The sequence below is a fragment of the Papaver somniferum genome, chromosome 9 (assembly GCF_003573695.1).
Source record: "Papaver somniferum cultivar HN1 chromosome 9, ASM357369v1, whole genome shotgun sequence".
NCBI lineage: Eukaryota > Viridiplantae > Streptophyta > Magnoliopsida > Ranunculales > Papaveraceae > Papaver > Papaver somniferum.
In genome coordinates this window covers 4181348-4202415 of record NC_039366.1, presented here as the reverse complement: position 1 = coordinate 4202415, position 21068 = coordinate 4181348, and the positions used below count along the sequence as shown (strand labels likewise).

Here is a 21068-nt window from a genome sequence, read left to right as displayed (position 1 = left end):
AAATCATTCTCATAATCTAAGAAATCAGCAATATATGGATCATTGTTGTAGTTGATATGTATTTTCCTAGGTTTTTTCCCATTGAATCAAGAATTTTTTTTTCACACTTTCTCCTTTTCCTTCTCTCCATCTCACGATAAACTTGATTTTTTTCCCCAAATTTTTTCATCTACCCAAAACTTTATAATTATGAATTATCTTAATCACTAAACAAAAGTTTTAATCACTAATCCAGATTACTAATACTAATACAAAAAGGGCAGATTTGCCATTATAAAAAAATTTGGTTAAGGAGATTTCTGATTTTATTATTTGACATCCTTTTTTATCTTTATTCAGTATGCCTAAAAAGATTTAAGCATGCCGAAAAACAGCCTTCTAAAAACAGCCTTCTAAAATTTAGGACGAGCATTTTGGCATAAATGGGCTTTCCAGCCCAAACTTTTAATATGTGCTTTCGAGCCTAAACTTTTAATATTACTAGGTTCTCAAGCCAGTCCGGGCATGGTGGACAAATGTCAACTCTTTTCATGGGCTGACTCCATCCGTGAACTTAGTAGATGGTATGCTATAACATAAAAAAAAACAGAAAAAAAAATCGCTATTGTTATAAACTAATTTTATTTACTAAGATCCCTTTCATATCTAGTTTAAGGGTTACATATTTTGGACACCAAGTCTTTTCTATCAACATTTTATATATAATTTGAGTGGAAAATGCTGGCCTCACGTTGAAAGTTAGGCCAAAAGCTTGAATTCTAGAGCTCCTGACCCTCTGCCAATAAGAATCAAGAGTTTCCCGATTTATTTGGCTATTTTCCGGTTTATATAGTTTCCAGCCTTATCTCAAAACCCTAATTTTTTTTCTCAAAACCATTATCTATTGTCGCATCTTTTCTTCTTCTCTTTCGCTCTTTCTCTCTCACGATTGTGTCTTCTGAAATCTTGATTTTTTGATTGTTTTGTTAACTTTTTATTTCTTGATTTATTTCACAACTTCTGAAAACACAAGTTGTCGTAACTTTTTTTTTTTACTGATTTGAGATGATTCTCTATATTAGGGTTCTTTCGGTTATAGCAAACTGATTAAATATTGGTTTTGTTGTATGAGAATGTTGATGTTACAGCAATTGCTGGGAGTGGTTGAAATACTTCAATTGATGACCAATTGTCATCATTTATAGAAGAGAAACCAGCTGGAAAAGCATGAAGATGAATTTTGCATTTTAAACTAGCTAGAGATGTCAAGCGAGAAGAGCAAACTTGGTGATCAAATTTCGCAGCTAATTAGACACATTAATTGGAGCAATATGATAAGTAAACGGGCACGGTTTGTATTGTTACGTGAAATTCTGCAAATTTTTAGGTTTAGGTTAAGTAAATGATTCATTTTTAACTAATGGCTTTATGTCCACATATATAGGTACTTCGGATGGGTTTCCAGATATGCTCTATCTCTCCAAAGCGGTAATTGAGGAAGGTAAGGCCTGTATTACTCAGGTCGGCATCTCTCAAAAGTGGAACAATGTTGATGTCATGGAGATCAATGATGTGACCAGCTTGGATTTGCATACTCTACCATAATGTAAGTAGCATTCCCCATTGTTCAAATTTGCACCTTACCATTTAGTTCTCTCAGACTCTCACTGATAGGATGTCATCTTATGACTGCCTCAGGGTGATTAACTATGTATGGTTGTTCCTAAGAGCGTCCACAATGGTACGATCATAACCAAAGATCAAAGACCAAAACAAACGATCAAATTTGAGAGTAGTCTGGAGTGTGACGTTAAGGCATTGGAGTATTTTTAGTCGAGCGGAAGTATAATGAACGCTTGCATGTGGAGCGTTCATATAATCTTCGTCCCGAAGAGGCGTTGATATAGTTTACGCTCGTTGTGGGGCGTTGTTAAAGAATACGCTCGTTGTGGGGCGTTCATATAGTTAACGCTCGGAGAAGGGACGAACATATAATCTACGCCTGGTGTGGCGGACACGTGAATCAACGCCTCATTCAGGCGTTAAGAATATCAACGCCTCATTCAGGCGTTAAGAATATCAACGCCTCATTCAGGCGGGGTGGGAATTAAACGCTTCATACGGGAGAACTTATAATCAACGCCCGTTGAACGCCCGTCTGGCGAATGTATAATGAACGCCCCCTTGTCAGGCGTACGTATAGTGTTGTACCCAAATTAACACACGTATCGAGCACGTGTGGACAAAGAGAAACCACCACGTATATCACACGTGTTCACTTGGTGTTTACCCTAATCTTCTCCGTCTTCTTTTCTTTTCTTTTCTTCTTTCCTTTTCTTTTCTACCTCCTGTTTACCTCCTGTTTGTTTCTACCGCCCACAAACACAACACATCACAGTAACTAGCAGGAAAAGAGAATAGAAAAAAAAACCAGATACTTGATGAATCCCGGTTAGAAAAGAGGTATGTTTCTTTTTTCTTAATCACCTTTTTTTTATCCGTATTGTTGTATAAATTATTTAGGGTTTTATTTATTAAAATTAGTTTATATTAAGATGGGTTTTAAAGAACAAATATGAATATGAAATTGATTAAATATAATTGGGTATGTGTGTTTTATGATTTTAGAGAATAATATGTATGTGAAGAAAACCAGTTTTGAAGCTTATGTAAATTTGGTTAAAAGAAGTTTTAAAATAATTATAGAAAATGTAATTTGTGGGTGGAATAGATTTAAACAATTTGGCTACTGTAAAAATTGGTAGTTATGCAGATTATGTGTGTTATATATGTAGAAAAGATGATTTGTACATATGTGAATATGGTTAAAAATAATTGAATTTGTATTGTTTTTTATTGAATTTGGAGGTGATTAATTTTAATTGTTTTTATGAAATTTTATGAAATTTTGTCTACTGTAATTCACGTAAAATAATTTGGAGGTGATAAAAATAATTTGGAGGTGATAAAAATAATTCACGTAAAAGATTTTGTCCACTGTGAATATGGTTAAAAAGATTTTATGAATTTGGAGGTGATAAAAATAATTTGGCTACTGTAAAAGATTTTATGAAATTTTGTCAAATATGTACAACACTTAATTTGTGGGTTATATAGATTAATATGTGTTTTTACAATTCACGTGGTTATGCCAAAAATTGTAGTTATGTACATTTTGTGTGTTACATATGTAGAAGAGCTAATTTATATGTATGGAATTGATTTTTTAGTGATTTTTATGGAATCTTGAAGTGATTAAATTGGGTTGTGGAATGTTGAAAGGATTTTCAAAATGCATCGGTGACGATTTAATTTGTATTCGTAGAATTATAGATTTTGGAATTGATATAGTTTGTGGTAAGGATTTTTATAGTATTTGGAATATAAATGGTGGTGGACTAATAAAAATAAGAAATGGCGCGGGTTGGTCTAATTACATCTATCTTGTGTGTGCATATATGTTGAACAAATTCACATCGCGGTTCAATGGTCGCATGAAGACGAACAAGAAACAAAAATCTGTAGCCGAAGAGGATTATAACTTAATCGCTACTGGTACAATTAAGGAGGTTGATATTCCCCGGTTAGGGAGGTTTCCTATACTGCAAGATGATAAACCGCACGCTACTACGGACATCACATTTACAGGGGAGCACAAATTGAAGTATCAACATCGTGGATCTTTGGCATCGGTAATTCATCACTATCAAACTATTTCACAACACTGTCCTAGAGCTAAATATATTATTGAAAAAGCGGGATGTCAAAATTTACTGGACATACAATGTAGCGAAACCAACCATTCAATGGTTGATTATATTGCTGAGCGGTTTTGGGATACAACAAACACTTTTCACTTCCCATTTGGTGAGATGGGATTCACCCCCCTGGATTGGATCATGTTGACTGGACTGAGTATCGGTGATGGGCCTGATGTTCCTTATGATTCGGGGAAGTACCAATTTGAACATGTTCGTGAGCATATCTTTCCGGATATCCAAGATGTCACGCTCTCTCCGAAAGCACCGTCGTGGGTTTCAAATTCAATTACAATTAAATATTTAAGGTCATATTTCTTCGAAGACAAGTTGGTTGCGGCTGAAAATGATAGCACCCTTGCTCATAGAGTAGCAATTGCCTTTTTCATGTATGTTTTGAGACATTTTTTCTTTTCTAATGCAAAGACTTATATTGATGCTGGATGGTTAGCTGCTTTTGAAAATCTTGATGTAGTATCCACGTTTGACTGGGGTGGTGCTGCGTTTTCGAAATTGTATGCGGCACTCCGTTTATCTGGGAGGAGACAGAAGGCACTATGTGGTCCATTCCAAGTATTAGAGGTATTCTTTCAATCTAGTTATTTTTCCTCTCATTGTTTATTTTGTTGCTAAGTTATTAAATTGGCTAATTATTTGGAATTGAGTAGTTTTGGGGGTATGAATACCTGGGCATATGTCGACCAGAAATCCCAGAGGCGAGTACAGAACAAAAATGGCCCGTATCTTCTAAATGGAATGTACCGAAGAATACAAATGATATTTTCCGTTGTAGGGATTTACTAAGTAAGCTTACTGCTGAACAAGTGACATGGCGACCATGGGAATCATACAGAGAAGTTCTTGCATCTGATATGGGATGCACGGCTACGCGGCTATCAGACTCGAGATATATATTTTCTTACATGGGCATTGTGAGTTAATTTTTAAATTTTATTATATAACATACTTTTTTTCTATATAACATACCTACTAAATTCTTATTCCCTTTCTAACTGTACAGCACAACATGTATCTTGGTGAAAGGTGTTGGCGTCAAAACCATTGTAGTTTCGCTGTTCCTATAAGACTACACACAGTTATAGGGGATATTGGAAATATTCAAGCCGAACGCCTAAAAAAAGAAGGTTTGGTCGATGCAACAGAGATAGTGCAAGTTGTTAAAGATTATGATATATATTTACAATACTGGACAATGGTAACCAACTCCAAAGATTACGTGACTCATCCTATTTGGGAAGCCCAAACATATGGGTATGTCGGTGACTTGTATACGGTCCCAATTGAACAACCTGTTGAACATGTACATATCCCTCCTCCACATCTATTATCCCACGTAAGTGTACTTTCGACTTTTTATTGTACGTTCGATTTTTGTTGGTATATTTGTACTTATATATTTTATTTTTTCTTCACAGCATGAAGCTTACACATTATTTCAAGAAAATGCTGATTTTAATCAACAATTTCGCGAATTTACATTAAAACAAACGAAGGAGAGGATGGACGTTATCATGTCGAAAGAAGCAGAAATACAAAGGCTAAATAATGCGAACGTTGATTTGAAGCAACAACTATCTCTTTTCCGTATGCCGCACACTGTCCAACCTCAGCTTGGATATGGTTCATTTTCCCAAACCCTGCCATCACAAGTTTGGAGTGGTATGAATCAGGGATCAGCTTCAACAATGTCATCAGTCAATACCAATCCGAGAACGCACATGCCTTTTCTGGCACCAAGATCGTCCACTTCGGATAATGATAATATGAAGGGTTAATTTGTTATGACTATTTAGATGAACTGTCTTTGGAGTTATCTTTTCTTATCTTATATAGTATAGTCATATCATATATAGTATAGTCTAATCGTATATAGTATTGTCATATCAGGTCACTGACAAACAGATATTTTGTTTTTTTTTTGAAAAACACATTTGCGTGAACCCAAAAAAATATCTATTTTGTTGGTTTTTTTAATGCTCTTGAAAATGGGTTATAAATTAAAGACTGGTTTCACTCAATATATGAATAACAATACATCTCTTCTGCTTCATATAGCAATGGAACAATATGAGAAAACCGCTCATTATTGTTCTTCTGTTTCTTCTTCATCTTCTTCTTCTAATAGTAGTTTTTATTCCTCTGATGATGATGCAATAGCAATTATGCAAAATAACATGGCCGTTAGTTTGGGAGTCCTTGTTACAAATTCAAAATGGCCTCAAACTCGTATCAGAATACCAAGAGATCGTGAGTCAGGGGTTGAACTTCTATGGAACGACTATTTCTCTCCGTACCCAAACCAACCACCCAATGTTTTTCGCAGAAGATTTAGAATGCGTCGACAATTGTTTAACCGGATAGTGGAAGGTGTTACCAATGCAAACAGATATTTTGTTCAAAAGCCCGATGCTTGTGGAGTTTTAGGATTAAACCCTCATCAAAAAGTAACAGCAGCAGTACGAATGTTAGCTTACGGATGTGCGGCAGATGCAATAGACGAGTACTTACGCATAGGAGAAACAACTGTGTTGGAAGCTGCTCGTAGGTTCTGTAAGACGATTGTGAATTTGTATGGGAAAGAATATTTGCGTGAACCAACGGCTGGTGATATTGAATTGTTGCTCCAGCAAAACAAAGACCGGGGATTTCCTGGGATGCTGGGTAGTTTAGATTGCATGCATTGGAAATGGGATAAATGTCCGTCGGCAGAATCTGGGGCTTACACCGCGTATAAAGGGAGCGAAAGTATCGTGTTGGAGGCAGTGGTGTCGTATGACCTATGGTTTTGGCATGCTTTTTTTGGTATGCCCGGTTCTAACAACGATATTAATGCTATGAACCGTTCATATGTTTTTCGAAGTCTTGTAACAGGAAAAGCACCGCCCGTGAGCTACGAGGTGAACGGACATTCATATGATATGCCGTATTATCTAGGTGATGGAATATACCCAGAGATTCCTACTATTATTACGGCCATTAAACATCCGGTGGGTAGGAAAAAGGAAATATTTTCATCGATGCAAGAGGGTGCAAGAAAAGATGTTGAACGGGGATTTGGTGTACTTCAACAACAATTTGGAATCATCAAACAACCTGCAAGAATGTGGAATCCAGATGTGCTTGCCTATATCATGAAAACTTGTATTATCTTACATAATATGATAGTCGAGGATGAGCGTCTACCCGGTGACTGGCCACATGTTTATGAACAACGTAGCAACGCAGCACCGGTTAATATATTAAGAGGCAATAGTGACGAGTTTTCCCAAATTAGAGCTCAGCAACGCCGATGTGCAATGCGTAACAAAGATGCACATATTCGCTTGCGTGATGACTTGATCGAATATATATGGGCAGAATATGGGAATTAAACGTTGTCGTTTGTCATTTCCTTTCTATTATCTCTTTGTATGTAAACATCCTCAAGTTTTAATTAAGGTCGTATGTTTCATGAAAAAAGTAGAAATTTAATTCAAATCAACGGAAGTAAATTTAAAATCCAAAAATTACATAATAATAATGCTAATTGTTCAGATACTAAGAAATTTAAATATAATAATACTAATAATACTACTAATCACTAAATAGGAGAAATAATTAAGGTTTGAACTATTCCGCCTTTGTGTTAAGATTGGTTTCTTTTATTCCGAACTATGTCCGCCCTGCGAAGTCGGAAGTACTCTTGTTGCACAGGTTCCATTTTTTCAAGATCCATCATAATGATGCGAAATTCTTCGTCTTCAGCTTGCTTGGCTATTTTTGCAGCATGTTCAGCTTGTTTTGCTGCAAACTCTGCTGCTCTTTGTTCCATCTTGAATCTTGATTGTGCTTGGTAATGAGTATTGAAATTTTGTTGTTCTTTAATAATTATTCCCATCAATTCCTCTTGGTGACTGGATTTCTCTCTCCCTGTTTTCTTCAATCTTTTTGCTGCTTTTTCCCCCATCTTACGAAGATATGTGTTCTCTATGTCTCCCCCATCTGTGTCGTTACCGGTCTCTCCTTGAGTTGTTGTTTGCGGTCCTTCATCATCTTCCTCGTTATTCTCATAAGTGTCCAAATCATGCGTCGTATCGAATACAAAATTCGATCGTCGATTATATTTTATATTTTCTAACACAACTTGGTAGCACTCTTCGTGCTTAAATTTTTTCCCATCGTTGCATTCCTTGAACCTCTTGTTAACTTCTTCAAGCTGTTAATGTTTTTAAAAACACTTAAGTACATGGGCGCTTATTAAATATTAGAAAACAATGGTTGGAAAAATCAAGAATGCTTACCTTCTTTTCAGGACCCCATCCAGTATGATATTCACCTTCAACTTCTGCCTCTTTTGCCGAAAATAACGCCACATCTTTACTTATTCCCTGATATCGTTTTTGCCAAGAACTCCAAGACCGCTCTGGATTATTAGGTAAATGAAGTTCAATATCATCCTTGATACGAGTCCACAACGTCGCCTCTGATTGATCAGCTCCAACACTAGAATCTTGAGATATAGATAAATGAATTTTACACATTGTTACATCTTCGGTTGTCATAAAATTTGGACCTCGTACTACTCTTGGTGCCATTGTAAGCGAATCCGTGAAAATTTTCCAACTGATTTGAAAGCAGAAACAATATTTCTTCTTATTGGTTTGGATAGTTTGAAGTATTGAACCCTGAAAATGTCACAGGATCTCATGTGTATATATAGGTGTATATATGGGAAAAAACCGTCTTCCTAACTTTCCAACGTTCCAAATTATCCAACGTTCCATTTTCTTCAACGTTCCATTTTCTTCAACGGTCGAATTACCAACGGTATAAAAAAATTTCAAAATCAATTTTGTCTAAGTTTTTTTTTTTTTTTTTTAAACTCAAGCTTGGGGCGTTAACTATATAAACGCCTGCCGTGGGGCGTTAACTATATCAACGCCGGGATGGGGCGTTAATTATATCACCGCTCGTTGTGGGGCGTTAATTATATCACCGCCTGGCGTGAGGCGTTAACTATATCAACGCCTGGTTGGGACGTACACTTTATCAACGCCTGGCGTGGGGCGTTAAGAATATCAACGCCTGGCGTGGGGCGTTAAGAATATCAACGCCGGGGTGGGGCGTTTGTATAATCTTCGTCTGAATGGGGCGTTCATTTTATTAACGCCTGACGTGGGGCGTAAACTTTATCAACGTCTCAACGGGCGAACATTTTATCAACGCCTGAACCGGGCGTAACTTATATAAACGCCTCTTTATGGGGCGGTGACTTTACGTACGTTTCACAACAGGCGTAGATTATATATACGCCCGATGCCAAACGTTGATTATACCTCCGCTCCACTATATATAGTTTTGGTCTTGGTCCCAGACCAAATATGGTCTGGAATTTGGTTTTGGTCCGGATTTTAGTCTTTACTCCGTCCCGTTGCGTATCCTCCCTGGATCATAATTATAGGTTTACTCGTCCATTGCAGTTGCTCTAAGAACTTAATTTGCTTTGATGAAAATTATTCCCTTCACAATTTCATCGTTGATGCCGAAGAGAAACTTCCATCCCTGTAGGAATCAACACTGTGTCTTCTTAAAGTGGGATACCGATATGAAGGTTCTTAGTAGAAATTCCAGGGAAACCCCTCACCACAAGTTTAAGCTAACAATTCAGAAATTTGTTTATTAGATTCTGAGGAAAAGGGTTGCTATATGTTATTGCTAGGCTACAGTTTATGTTCTTGCTATTTGAAGGTCCAAAGGAAGAATCCACTCATCGAGACGGGGTTATTCGTAACATCACACGTTGATCAACTAATATTCATCTGCTTCTCACGTTCTACTAATATGATATGCCTAACCCACTATATCACTCGAAATTAGCACAACATCATCAAGGAAAGTTACTATAGATTCAAGAGAAATGGTCAGTCTAAAAGCACAAAATTGGTACTTGATTGCTAATGGATAACAAGGAGGTTGACAACGAAGAACAAATATAGTTGGAATAAGAACAAGCAAAATGAAAAACATGAATATGGTGGGCAGAACTTGGTCTTAATGTAGAGGGTCGTCTCTACTTTCTGGATCTCGATGATAAGCATCCTCCGCATTTTGAGCAAAAACATTTCTGCCGCTAGAAATCTGATTTGGTAACACAAATGCCAAGACATGATATATAGAGCGGTTCTTCAATGATGCAAACCTGGTACGCTGTCCTCAAACCTTCAACTTAGAATTGTATTTATATATGTGGATAGATAGACTGGTAGGGAGGACTAATGTTTATTATTCTTTTTGCAAGGAAGGTATATCTTCCTTGACGGCTTCTGTGATTTGGCTACTGTAAGAGTATAAAAACAGTTCCACCGACTATTTCTTTGTCATGATTCTCTATAAGACTCTAGGTAAGGCAAATAGTGGAATAGATTCAAAATATCATGCATATCGATCTTCACCATCTTATTATTAAGAATTTTTGCAACATTTGTTTCTAGGCACATATACCCTGTAAGCATTGTGGACACTATTAGAATTTATGGCACTGGACATTCCATGCATTATGATCGTAAAAAAAGAACATGGGACTTAAAGATTTGGGACAGTCGATATGCGTCCGGGCAACGCAGAAACAATAGTTCAATCAACTTGAACCCGTGCAACGCACGGGTAAGACCCTAGTATATATAAATAGAGGCTTCAACATTTTATTCTATACACACATGAATAAGAAGCCTCTCTCTCCTTCTCCTCTACTTTGTGTCTTTTTCTTTATTTTTTTAGTTTCAACACGTTATCAGCACGCTCAAATCGCTAAGAAATTATTAGGATTGATTTCTTTCATTCTTATATTTTTCAAAATAAAATTGATTGTTTTTTTATTTTTGTAAACCCTAATTTTTCCTTGTTAGGTTTAAGTTTATTTTTCGATCCAAGTTTATATATCATGTACTTTCATATATATAGATTGTTTGGTTGTTTGGCTCAATCGTAGACAGTATCAAATGATTACTAATAAATTAATCAATCTGAAAAGACGAGGGTACCCAAATACACCACAATCTTTTTCTTTCAACCTATAAGTCCGATATCTTAAGTGATCGTTTATGGACAAAGTTGAGACAATACAACTTAAAGATATTCACTTGATAATAGTTATGATCTGAAACCGATTTACTATAGGATCAATATCAAGTGATTAGGATTAACGTACAAGTGTAATTTTCTTTATTATAATAACACAATTATAATGCCATGGAATCACCTTAAGCATGACCCTTATATCCCATACTCAAAATTTTTGAGGCATACAAATTGATTATCATACCTAGGATGGGGTGATAAGGGGTAGATTATGGGTAGTAAATTACTTAGATATTCTTGAATACTTTGAGTCATGAAAAAATACTTTTTTATTAAATAGAAACCTTGTTTAAAAACATAAAATCATCAACTTAGTTACCAAAAATCAATTTTATTTTCCTCATCTTCTCTTCTCAATGGAACATATTCGTGAAATTCCAATTTCAAAATTTCATCATCTTCGATTTATAAAACTTTGATCGTCGATTAAACACGACAATAAAATGATTTGCACGAAGAATCGTAATCATTCTAATCGCTCTTATAATCGGCGAACTGAAGAAGAAGAAGAAAAAGAAATCAAATCGGGTAAGGTTATCTGCAAAAAATTTCCTACAAACCTATTTTCGAGTGCTTGATTGACATATTATGTTTAAATCGAAAAATCCAGGGTGTTGTAGCATTATAGAGTGAAGTCTCGCTGAAAATTGAAATGAATTATCAGCCGAACTAATCGTTGTTCTCCATTCTGAAAGTGCTTGTGACAAGTTCAGCTGATAATTAAACATGAAAATGATAGCCGAACTTCACTTTGTTAAAAAACACACTAAATTCGATGATCATTTTAAACATAGGGGTCATGTGATGAACAACCAGACGGATTGGTCCTAAATCTTAATTATACTCGCATATCTGTGAGATGACTTGTCTTATCTGGATCGACGAATATTTGTGAGGTAACCAGTGAATTATCATGCAGGTAATATATTTATGCAGAAAACCATGTTTGATGAACAGAACGCCTGAGCTACACAATTACGACGAGTATTCATCAAAGATGTTTTTGTGCATCGGACACAAGATCTGTAATAGATTGATCTAAGAAAAGTATTATTACTGGGTTTACTATGCTCAGTCCACTAAAACCAACTTTTCCTAGCCCTTCCATATGGCCATCTTACAAGTTACAATTCCATAGGTCTTCCGCGTACCGTGTTGCCGGATAAAAGCCGGACACCTGGGACTGACATTTTATCTTATGAGCATGATTGTTGCCCATCGGCATACCTCCTCTCCAAGAACAAGTATTTCATTCAAGCCATAACTTCAAATCAAGTAAGCTATGAAATCTACTAGGACCAGGGACGGGCCTAGCAAGGGGCTAACCCGGTCTATAGCCCGTCCCATGTTTTGGTCGGACAAAAAATTTGTATGCAAAATTTGGGTGAATATGTGTCCAGCCCACCCAAAATCAGAGTTTGATAGTGTAGTTTCTAGCCCAAGTAAATTTTAGCCCATAACAAGATAGATTTAAACAAGAATTAAGTTTAAAACATGACTCTTCTTCTTCTCATCTCACTTATTTTTCATTGTTTCTTATATAAACTACTGTTTATTCTCTCTATTCATGTTTTTTTCTATGAATTTAGTTCATGTTGATATTTATTTGTCTAGTCTCTTACAGGAAAACCTCGACTTTCCCTAATTGTGCGGTTTATTTTAAGAAAAAATTTCGCAGCCTTCAGCCGCATTGGAAATGAATGATCTAGCCCTACCCAACAAAGATTTTTGGGTCCGTCCCTGACTAGGACAAAATAAGTAAATATAACATTTCATAATACAGGTGTGAAAGTAAAACAATACTTAATAAACATTCAAATTTGGTCATCACATAATTTTTGGCAGGAGTCCCTGAAAGAATGCTTGTGATGAAGCTCATTCTAAATGTTCCACTTTGTTGTTTATCTGGAATAGTTTTTAAGCCCTTTTACTTTGTACTGCAATATCTGTTGTCTGTTGATGTGACAAGGTGTTTAGTGAGGAGCAAAATGCATATTTTCAGGTAGGTGTAAACCATTGGTACTGGGAAGCCGGTGAAAGGTTGCCGCTATGTAGTGTTAGAGCCAGCAAATGCAAATGACGTTGGTTAAGCAAGCAGAATATGATTTTATTCTGGATAATCTAATGTAGTGCTTGATTTTTTTTTCCAGGTTCCTTACCATATATCATTTGATATTCATGTTTATATTTATTATGTAGGTGTTTTAAAATGTTTTTTAATGATATAAAATTTATAAATATCCTTGATATAGTTTGAGAGATAAATTATTTCTAAATTTTACTACTAACTCACTAATACGGGAGGGAGATAAATACTTTTTTTTTTTACTTCCATAAAGGAACGTATGAATGATATAGTTTTTGGCGCACTATTTTATTCATTGTCTGATGCGAAAGAAAGAGAACTAGAAGACCATTGTGCACTAATTCTGGGCCTCTGACAGGTTTGATGGGAATCGTGGCCAGCATGTATGTTATTCTAAGGGTTGATTGCATTCCCTTTATGCACCTCCAAAGTAGTAAGCTGTTGAACAACTTCTTTTTGTTTGCGAATGTTCTTCCGAAATCATGTTCCACGAGTATCTCTTTGATTCTTTCACCCTGATGGCTTCTGCTTTTGTTTTCATCTTGGCTTGAATTAGTCTTCTCCAAAGATGATGTTGTTTTCTGGAAAATCTCCAAGACCACTTTGCTACTCGTGCTTTATATCGTTAATTTCAAGTTTCTGGTTCCCAACGCACCTAGTTTTTTTGGCTTGCTTAATTTTGTTGAGATTATTAGTCCCACATTATTTGGACAATCTAACACTAGTCCAAATGATGGAGTTTAGGACAGGCAGAAACTGTCGAAAATAGAGTTATAGGACCGATACCTTCCGTCCTACAGTCTGTCATATTTTTATTTTATGACAATCCATTTTCGTCCAATATTTACCACAGATTTTATTTGTCTAAAATCAACTACTGATGATGACTGTCAAAATTCTATAATCAGAGATTCAGCCTATCTGATTCATGTGAATCAGTTTCAGCTGGGCCAGTTTCAGTCTACCAAATTATTTTTGATTTTTTTCAGAGGGAGAGCAAATATGGATCGGAGAAGAGCAAAAATCGTATTTGACTCACTACTCATGACCTAGTCAATACAACGCTCTAACTCGGACGCATCTACCCTTGCTAAATAGTAGACGCACAAAAGTCACGTCCAGTATCCAAGGCCCAAACAATTCCACCACCGTGTCCGCCGTTAACATCACCACCAACACCATGAAGATTAACTCATCACCATAGAATACTAAATCAGGGATGAAATCCTTCTACCCTCTCCATTGAAACTTGCAATTTTAATATCATCCCATGCTTTCTATTAAATTTCTATTATCGAGAAGATCAAAAGTCAAGCATAGCTTGGTTTTGTACAAAACCTTTTTACACGACTCCACTCTCATTCTTTTTTCTCAGTATTCTTGTAAGATTCCCAACATACAAGATATATAAACTTGAATAAGTAGATGTCTTAATCGATTCATTAGTTTAGATTAAAGAGAAAAAGGAAAACTTTAATGACGATCAATTAATTTTTTTCTCCATACATCATCATCATATGAAACATAATGGATTCAGTAATTGTAGGATACAAATCAGACTAATTGATGGTAGAACCTGTTTTCTTAATAATAAAAAGAAAAACTAGAAGAAGAAGAATACGAATAGATTCTCTCTACTCGACACAGTTAAATAGGGATACTTTGGTAAATGTCAGAAAAACTCATTGATTAGGTCATGCCTAGCGAGTCAAATACGATTTTTTCTTTCCTCGGATCCATTTTTGCTCTCCCTCTAACAAAAATCTTTTTTTTCTTCTTTTTTCGTTGTTTTTTTTAGATAAATAATACAGGCAAACAACCAAATGAATTTTGTTAGCAAATGCAACTCATTAAATTAAAATAAATAATTCAGTTAACTTAACAACCCCAAACATCTCTAAATTTAACAACAAAAGCTACTTCATGTTCAAAATAACAATGAGTAGTAAAAAGAGTGTGATTTAACATCCAAGTGATGATTTACATTTTGCTTTGGCCATTCAATCATCTCGCCAAGATCACTATCTTTAAGTTTTCCATCTCCAACACATAGTTCCATATGTTCATCGATAATATCATCAATAACAACTTCATAGTTCTCGTCATTCGGTGATGTACTAAAATTAACACGTGCAAATGCAACTGCCTTCTTCCTTAAATTCTCAAGACGCATCCAGTTACTTGATTATGTCCATCAGTAGAATGGGACCAAATTATTATATAGAGCGAGATTTATACAAAGAAATATAGAAATCCAGGAGACTAAAATAAAGAAAACAGCATGATTTTTTTTTAGCTGTATCAACAAGCAGAAAGGATGCTTTGAAAATATGTAACTAAAAGGTCAAGTTTGTGTATCATATATAGCATGCATGTCATACCAACTCAAAGTGTCACAACAGTCATTAAGATCTCTGGTTCATCATACATGCCAATGAAAGAAATCGAAAACCTGATATGCTACTTAGTAAAATGTCACCAGGAAAGAACAATTATAACAAGCATCACATACCTGTTGTACAGCAGCAGTGGAGTGTTGAGCGGTATTGTTATCCTGCCTTCCTGCCTCAAAAACATTAAATCTTTTCCTCTTAAGTAGTCATCTGAGTTAGAAGACCTTCATTTTTCAATTTCTCAATACGTAATTGTTCCATGTAAGCTGCAGTAGCAATTATTTCAGTCTTCTATACCTCGCCACACATCCCACGTACATAGCCATTTCCATCACGTCCAAAGAACTATTAGAAAAATAATAATAATTTCAGCAAAACGATATGGTAGAATATATGGTAGAAAATGGATGAAATCCATAAGCTTGTGAAGATACAATATAACGGTAGTTGTGTGTAGCCAAATATAATTCAGATATAGTACATTGTAAACAGACTGCAAAGATACTTGTCAAATATCTAAGTTACATACCAAAAAAAAAATGCACAGGGTTAGCAAAGAGCGAACAAATCCACTAACTCTAAAATACGATTCTAAGTCTCTTCCTTTGTAGGAGTTAAATATCGCACACGATAATAATTACGCGAAGTGAAGAATACAACCTGAGCGAAGAGCATCGCACATAGCAAAATTGAAATGACGCATCAGATGATGTCAGCAAAGTCACGAGTAAAGTGTGAAGAATTATGCGAAGATGAGCGATTGAATATGAGCGAATATGTCGCATAGTGATCCTGAAAATAATGGGATTCTTAGCTGTCATCCATTGTGCAAAATCCTATATAAAGGAGAGAGTCATTGTTTCTGGGAGGATTCTAGGACAAGTCTTGGAAAATAAATAGGAAGAGAGAGAAAGTGAGCTTAGGTTTCAAGTAGAATTGTTGTAATACTTGAATCATTCTTGTAAACATTCCTAATCTTTAGCTAATAAAACAAGAATTCATAATGATCACCTAGAGATTGAATCAGTTATAGTGAAGTGTAGTTGTAAGATTTTTTACAACTACATTTTTGGCGCTAGAAATCAGCGCTGGATGTTAATTCCTGTTAATAGATCTGAAATTCATAAGGGATCCATGAAGACAACAAGAGTCAAACTAATTCAAGAAAGAGGCAGAGATATACAGTGTAATAACATAACTAAAGTATCAATTTCTGAGGCAGATTTTCAAACGACGATAACCGGGAGAATTCATAAAAGAAATTACGAAGGCAAGAAGATCGAAATGGTAGAGAAAGAATTACCATTACAAGATTGGGAAATGGTGAAGCTTTCCTTTGCGACAGATGAAATTCCAGAGGAAAACTTACAGCGAGCAGATCCATTGGTAATTACGGTCACAGTCGAGCGAGAAAACATTATTGCAAACCAGAGGATATTTGAAGGATAGGCGATTGATAAGACATTGATAGATACAGGAAGTGCAGTTGATATATTATTTTATCGCACATTCAAAGCAATGAGATATAAAGATGCAGAAATGACACCTACAACCTATAATGTTCATGGATTCAATAGAGCAGTTACAAAGCCAATGGGAGAAATTGTGATGTGAATATTACTGGGAGAGTTTGAAACAAAGATAACACTATGTGTGATTGACATTGAGTCACCATACAACATGATGTTGGGAAGACCATGGGTACATGGATTAAAGGCGGTAGCATCAACATTACATCAATGCATCAGGTTTCCAATTCCAAGCGGTATAAGTGAAATCAGAGGAGACATTAAGGCTGCAAATACTTGTAATCAAATAGATGTGCGAAATTATGAAGGACGAGCCAAAAAACGAAAGGATCGATGGAGAAAAGCCAAAGAACAAAGGAAAGAGGAGGAATTTCGAATATACATGATAAGAGCGAAAGAAGGAAAAGGAATAACAGGCGAAGAACCAGCGGAGGAAGGTGGACGAAGAAAAGAAATTAAGGAACCAACACCTATGGGAGAACCAAAAGAGAATTTTACCGCAGCAGATCAACAAAAGAGATAAATATAGGAACTGAAGAAGAACCAAAAATATTAAGAATTGAAACTAAAAGGGATAAAGAAGAAGAGGAAAAAACAATAAGCATTCTGCGAGAATATAATGATATTTTCGCATGGAGTATGGAAGAAATGCCTGGAATAGATCCGTCTGTCGCATGTCATAAATTAGACATTAAGAAGAATGTAAAGCCGTTCAAGCAAAGGATAAGGAAAATTGCAACTGATTATCATCCTAAAATAGAAGCAGAACTACAAAAGATGTTAGATGCAGGAATTATAAGGGAGGCAAAATATCCAGAATGGATAGAAAATATGGTGGTGGTACCTAAAAAGAACAAAGGAATTAGGATTTTCATAGATTTTACAGATTTAAATAAAGCATGCCCTAAAGACAGTTTCCCTTTACCCGACATATCTCAAATGGTGGAATCGACATCAGGGAACGATAGAGTCACAATGTTAGATGGGTACAAAGGCTATAATCAAATTCCTCTGGCAAAAGAAGATCAAGAACACACCGATTTCTTCGCACCAGGAGGTTTATATTGTTACACGAAAATGCCGTTTGGGTTGAAGAATGCCGGTGCGACTTATCAAAGAATGGTGCAGAAAGTATTTGAAAAATGGATACATCAAACATTGGAGGTCTATGTAGATGATATGCTAATTAAAAACAAAGAGGCGAAATATCATGTTGATGATTTGCGAGCAATATTTGAACAGATGCAAACATTCAATATTAAGGTAAACCCGTAAAAATGTATCATTGGTGTATCATCAGGAAAATTCTTAGGCTATATTATATCCAATGAGGGAATACAAGTTGATCCGGAGAAGGTACAGGCGATTAGAGATATGCCACCACCTGCGACAGTCAAAGATGTTCAAAAGTTAAATGGATTGATAGCATCATTGGAAGATTCATTGCAAGATCTTCGGACAAATGCAAACACTTTTTCAATATATTAAAGAAGGGAATCAAATTTGAATGGACAATGGAGTGCGGCAAAGCATAAAAGATTATTTGGTAAACTTATCCATTATGCAAAAGGCGAAGCAGGGAGAAGAACTGTTATTGTATCTAGCATCAACATCTCATGCATTAAGTGCAGTACTGTTACGATCATAGGAAGGTGTAGAAAAAACGATATATTACATAAGAAAAACATATAACTCCGCAGAATAAAATTAGTCAAAAATTGAAAAGCAGATTCTCGCACTGGTATATGCATCATTCAAGCTTCACATCTATTTTCAATCTCACAATATTAAAGTATTAACAAGAGTACCAATTGAAAATACAATGAAGAATTCGAAGAGGTTAGGAAGAATAGATCGGTTCAATGCACAATTAGGAAATTATGAGATTGGCTCTGAAATCTTATCTTCATCAAAATCTCAAGTTATCGCAGAGTTTCTTGCAGAATTTCTAATAGAAGAAGATGAATATGTAGAAAAAATGATGGAGGTGGATGAAGAACATGGAAATCCTAATGATTTATTAACTGAGCGAAATCCAAACAGATGGGAGATTTTGGTGGATGGATCCTCCAATGGAGAATAAAATGAGATTGGTATTGTATTCATTTCACCAACGAGAGCGAGAATGGCTTACTCATTCAGATTGGACTTCGCATCCAAAAATAATGAAACTGAATATGAAGTAGTCGTCCACGCACTAAGATTAGCAATTGAAATGAAGATTGAGGATGCGCGAATAACAAGTGATTCCCAATTGGTAATTTGTCAAATAGAAGGAACATATAGTACTAATGAACCATTTTTGCAAAAATATAGGATATTGGTTATCGATTTAGCAATGCAAATACCAAAAATAAGTTGGAGACATATAGGGAGAAAAGATAATAGACTTGCAGATGCATTGGCATTCATACCATCAATATTAGTAGATCCGGTCGCAAGGAATATAAAAATACAAACACTATTATTACCATCTATAGAAAAGGGTGAATAAGTGCAAACAGATGTGATGATCATAGACGATACACAAGAATTTAAGTGACTCAAATATAAGAATTCCTATGACATTCTTAAGAATATGATAAGTGACTCAAATATAATAATAAATACCTCTAAGTTTTTGATTTCCCTGCGAAGATTTTCAGCCTCAAAATTTGAAATTTGGAGTTCTTCTCTCAGCATTTGTATTTCCTTCTCCAAAGAAACATTTTTCTGTGAAATTTCCAACTGAAAACAACTAGATTCAAAATTCTTTTCAGCAAGCATCACACGACGATGAGAATCCTAAAAAGGAAAAGATGAGGTTAGTATGACTTGGAAGTATCATTAAAGAATATAAAGTTAAGGTGCGAAGGATAATTACCAGAACATATAGAGCAACATGGAAACTCGGGTCAATTTGAGAAAGGACTTCATCCCTTGAAACTTTCACTAAGGGAAAAATATACATCTACAACTGGAGATTTACAACTCTTCGCTAAACATCGTATAAAGTCATATGTTTTACAACTGGTTTCAAAGAAAGAGTTGTCGTATATCATCACTGCCAACCCTTAGGAAACAAGGGGTTGCGCTAAGAAAACAAACGACAACTCCTTAAGCAAAAAAGTTGCGACGACATTTAGCTATAACAACTCTGTTCCATAAAGGTAGTGACTAAGCCTATCACAATTTTCAAAAGAGTTGTTGAAGAACACCAAAATATGATGATGAAAAATAGTGTTAGAGGGGAGATTCGAACATGAACCTACTGCATGGAAGTCTGGCTCATCAACCATCCTTACAGTTCACAAGTTTTGTTTTTTTTTTCTTTTTTTTTAATAAAAACGTATAATAACACTTATAAGTGTTGTTGAAGTAAAAATATAGAATGTTGGAAAAATGAGATTAGAAGGGAGATTCGAACATGAATCTACTGCATGGAAGTCTAGCTCATCAACTATCCTTACCGTTCACAGGTTTTGGTTGTTTTTTTTTCTTAATAAAAATGCATAACAACACTTATAAGTGTTGTTGAAGTAAAAATATAGAACGTTGGCAGAAATGAGGATGGGGGGATTTGATCCTCAGCCTCCTGCATGAAAGTCTACACCACTAACCATTCCTACACTATCACAAGTTATGTCAAGTTTGTGGTTCTTTAATATACTAATTTTAAGACAACCCATTATAAGAGTTGTGAAACAAAATATAATGTCCAAAAAAAATGCTCAGGTGATTAAGCCGCAAAATATTCTGAAGGAATCTTACTTGTAAATGCATGGATTCATCGTTCTTACCAAGTTTCCAACTTAGAGTAGTCCACTCACGTCCAGGTTTCGATCTCGGAGCCTGGTTTGCATACAATATGGAGAAATAGGGTTTGTATAAGGTTTCGTAGAATATTCCGAAGGAATCTTACCTGTAAATTGATGGATTCGTCGTTCTTATCTCTGACTTAGAGTAGTCAACTCGCAGCCAGGTTTCGATCTCCGAGCAATATTCATAAATAGGGTTTTTTTAAAGGTTTCGTAGAATATTCCGAAAGAATATTACCTGTAAATGAATTGTTCGTTCGTAACAAGTTTCTGACTTAGAGTAGTCCACTCCCGTCCAGGTTTCGATCTCGGATCCTGGTATACATACAATAAGCAGAAATATGGTTTGTTTAAGGTTTCGTAGAATATTACGAAGGAATATTATCTGT

General features: G+C 35.5%; 1 long non-coding RNA gene across 1 annotated transcript; it reads left to right on the top strand.

Moving 5' to 3' along the window:
* Positions 1-883: 883 nt before the first annotated feature.
* On the top strand, positions 884-3539 carry LOC113307628. Its single transcript, XR_003339217.1, has 4 exons — positions 884-1330; positions 1424-1585; positions 1678-2442; positions 3480-3539. It is a non-coding gene; the product is annotated as an uncharacterized LOC113307628 (long non-coding RNA).
* The last annotated feature ends 17529 nt before the right edge of the window (positions 3540-21068 follow it).